Below are 4,449 nucleotides of genomic sequence, written 5' to 3' on the forward strand. Positions count from 1 at the left end.
AGAAAAATTGTAGACACATAGATGGTATTATATAATGTTTATTATTAGTAAGGATGAAAGAATCTATGTTATCTGACCTATCTATAACTATTATCATTGTACTTATCTTTGTATTTATTCTTGGCTTTCTTGTTTATGTTATTGATAGCTTAAGTTATACCTAAAGAAGATTCAACTACATAAAACATCATAGATATATCTCTTACTTGATCTTTAATTCTTCTTTAGCTTGAAAGTTGTAAGACTCTTATATTTTAATCTTACATGAATGTTTTAGCTTGGAAGAAATCAATAGGAACTAGAAAAATATGTGAGACTATAAGCATCCTCATGAAATTAATAGAAAGGTGTACCCCTATTTTGGAAGGATAAGACATTCACAATGATGTATTTTTTGGTTCAATATTTATCAAAATACAAAACTATATGAGAATTGTTATGTTCTTTTTCTCCAGAAGTATAGACAAGTTACAAAGCTAACAATATACATATAAAATTCTCTTATGCATCTATAAATGTATTTTTTTAGTTTATCACTTTTAAGAAGTTTTTAAAATAAGATATTTTAATTCTAAGATTATAAATAATCAATAAGAATTAGATGATAGAAATGTGATCATTATGTTAATGTGCATTTGTGTGTGTGTGTGTGTGTGTGTGTGTGTGTGTGTGTGAGAGAGAGAGAGAGAAAGAGAGAGAGAGAGAGAGAGAGAGAGAGAGAGAGAGAGAGAGCGCGGGGGGGGGGGGGGCGCAAATAAAATCTTCCTTTTCAAAAGGAGAGTGGATGGTATATATTTTGATCTATTCTTAATGTAGATGAGTAAAATGCAATTTTAAAAAGTGGATAGTCCATTCTTCTTCAAGAAGGAGAATTGATTGTAATTATTTAATTATTGGCATAATACATTGCAGTTTACTAACTACTCATAATCGACATTCCTATAAATAATTAACATGTATTTATTAAATATTTCTTGCACTATATAAACTTGTATTAAATTATTAATAAAATCAAAGGAATAGTTAATCTTGTTTATCATCTCTTGCATACGATATAAGTGTGATGCCACCCAATTTTATATCCTCATTTTGCCAAAGAGTGTGGAGTCATCTATGGATTCACATATATTTCCATGAGTGCCTTTGAGTTATTTCTAGTATAATTTTGTAGATGATTTTTTTCTTACATGTTCCATTTATGAGTTTGTCAGTTATTGATATTAACATACCAAACTTTCTAGATAGTTCATGTAGAGTTACATAGATAGTTTTGTTTGGCAAGTTCATGGTTGGAGAGTTAGCTAAGTGGGCTTAGTAGTATGTGTTTAAATTTACATAGATTCTATGTCTATTATCATAAAAAAAAATTATGAATTTTTTCACAAGTTACAAAATTTTTGTTTTGGATAGAATCTAGGGTTGTCTAGTTGTATCTTTTCAAGATGGAGTTAAAACATGTTCAACTGGCTTGGTTTTTTGTGAGAGAAATTTTTATATGGCATGATTTTTTTCCTAATTTGTGAAGACTTTTGATGGATAACATGTAGGTTATTCCTTGGAGGTTGACCATATTATATTATTGATGTAATTTGCATTGTAGCATGTGGAACTTTATTGTAATATATTTTGATGGTCCTATATTATTAATTATAAATTATAGAAGCCTCAAGGCCAACTCAATCAATTATTAGGACTAGGTATAAAGGAAATGTGTTTCCTTATTTGTAAATTACAATATGCGGTCATACATAATGCCACTAGTAGAATTAACCTCTTTTCTCAACAAAAATTGGTCAAGTTTTCTACTAAGATTAGTCCAAACATCCACAATTAGTCTTGTCGATATTTTTCCTGTCAAACTTTTTGTAATTGTAGATAGAGGTCAAAATTTATACACCCATATTGGTCAAAAGTGGCCTTGACAATTGATCAACCTGTTCATCAAATTTTCAACTAACATTTGTCAAAGTTTACACACCCATGTAACATAGATGCCAAATCTATGATGACACGTTGGTCAACATGTTCGTCAAAAGTTTGAAAATACTCATTAAAATTTCCACATACTTGCACCTAGAATTCCATACCCACACTAACATATTGATCAACATGTTCGTCTAAGTTTCCATGAATCTTCATTGTTTTAAAAAAAATGAAATGGTAGGCACACTCTCATTAGTCGGGGGCTCACCCAATATTCCATATCATACAAAGTTATTTCTCTTTTTCTCTATTCCATTTTGTAGTGTAACAATTTTAGACATGTTAGGAAATAGGTTCAATGGTTCTATTCTAGAATCTACATGCTCTACCCCTCATCGCCTAGATCTCCTAGACTTGTCAAAGAATAGACTAAGCGAGGCTATTCCTAAGACTCCAATGCAAGACTTTTGGAAGTCTATTTTTAGATATCCTTACTTTATTTCATATTGAGTATTACCAAACATTATTATGGACTAGCATCATAAATTGGTTAGAAGCATTGATAGTATTACACTCATTTTATCTAGGTAATGCTCATAGAGGTGAAAATTGTTTGTACAGGGTATGACTACACAACTGATTCTCATAGGCTGAAATTGTTTCCCTCTACTCTGAAAGAGGAAACTCTAAGATGGTTCATGGGATTAGGAACTAATGCTACAATAGATTGGGATGGAATGAATAACTCGTTTCTTGCTAAATATAAAGATTATTGCTGAGGAAGTACGGGAGGAGATGATATATTCCAGATGTAGCAGAAAGAATATGAGAGTTATGTAGACTATGTTTTAAGATTCCTCTATAATTTGCAAAGGAACACTACACATTAGCTCAGTGATCCATCTCAAAAGGATCTTTTTCTTAGGAGGAGTAAAGGAAACCAATATATAAGCCCTTGATCTTATGGCTAGAGGAGACATTACACAAAGAATGCAAGAGGATATTAAGAGGTACTTTAGAGATTGCTCTAGCTGGTGTATCAAAATTGGATCTTTCAAAAAAAAAAATTTGACTTCAAGCAATTGATTATTAACAATTTTGTAGCTTAGTTGGATACCATATAGGACAAGAGAAAACATGAAGAAGCTGATGCTATGTTAGCCAAGTTTTGTTGTCGCTCTTGGGAGTAGAAGAGCAATTGCAAATGTAAGATGGTTGCTAATGTAGAAACTCAACTACAATATATGATAGTGGATTTCAAGTGATTTGATGACAATGGATATATACAATATGTTTCTCTAAGAAGACCATGGGCTTAGAGATAAGGTATGCCTCAAGAGCCTCACCAAAATTTTGAAACTTATAATAATCAGTGGCAAAATTGTAATTTTTCAAAGAAAAATCATTGGAATCCTTCTTGGCCTACTTAGTCTCAACCCATGTATAATAACCAACATTGGAAACATATGCCACATGGCCAATGAAAACAACCAAGTTGGAAAGCTCTTCACAATAGAAAAATTGGTAATAGACCAATCAAAATTAGTAGCCACATTCTAGTCAATGGAAAGCCCCACAAAATCATTGGCAACAGTCACCTCAATGGTGACCTAATCAATAATATAATGCCTTGCAACAACCTCAATAGCAAGCTTGAGTGCTTCCTCCTCTTGCAACCAATACCAATCCACCCAAGAAAACTTAGATATGTACTCTACCAACACCATATCTAAATAACATGCATGCTCACAAAAAAGTATATTCCTCCAATGATACTCAACAAAAAACCTATTCCATTAATTATATTCACCTAAGGTGAGGAACCACTCTTCAAAATAATAAAGGTCCAGTAATAAGTGAAGTTACTTATGAGGATGCTTTGATTCAATATTTCCTGACAATCACCAACTGTGATTCTTCCTAAATCTAATAGTCCATATTATATTAATGCTAACTCTAAATGTTAACTATTATGATCTATGTCTTTCTGGCTGAGGAATGGCTAAATACCATCTTGGACAAACTAGTTAAGGTGGAGGGGGAGGATGCAGACAAGGATGTTCCTAAGGAAAAGGAGGACAAGCATGGGCAATAAGAGGGAAGCTAGCCCTAGTTATGGTGTTTTTTATGTTGTTTTTATGCTCATAACTATGAAGTTGGCACCCCATAGGGTTTTAGTTTTTATGCTTATGTCAATTTATAGTAGCAATTTGTTTAGGTGTTGTTGGTCTAGTTTACATTCTTTTCTTCATATTAGCTTAAGGACTGGTAGTACTATCAATTATGTTATGAACATATTTTTTTTTTGAAGTTTAAAGATGGCATAGGATAGATAACTGGGAGGTAATCTCCAGATGATTCTTTAGCCTTTTTGTTATTTGGGGCTAGTCCCCCATTTTTATTGGCTGCTATGTAATACTTCAAAAACTATTATAATAATTTTAACCCAAAAATATGTTAATCAAAACTCTAATTCCAAGCCTACCCCTATCCCTAATTATTTTAATGTATGCTGCTAATCCTATC

This window comes from Cupressus sempervirens, chromosome 1, assembly GCF_028749045.1.
Source record: "Cupressus sempervirens isolate cs-2001-9-10 chromosome 1, ASM2874904v1, whole genome shotgun sequence".
Classification (NCBI taxonomy): domain Eukaryota; kingdom Viridiplantae; phylum Streptophyta; class Pinopsida; order Cupressales; family Cupressaceae; genus Cupressus; species Cupressus sempervirens.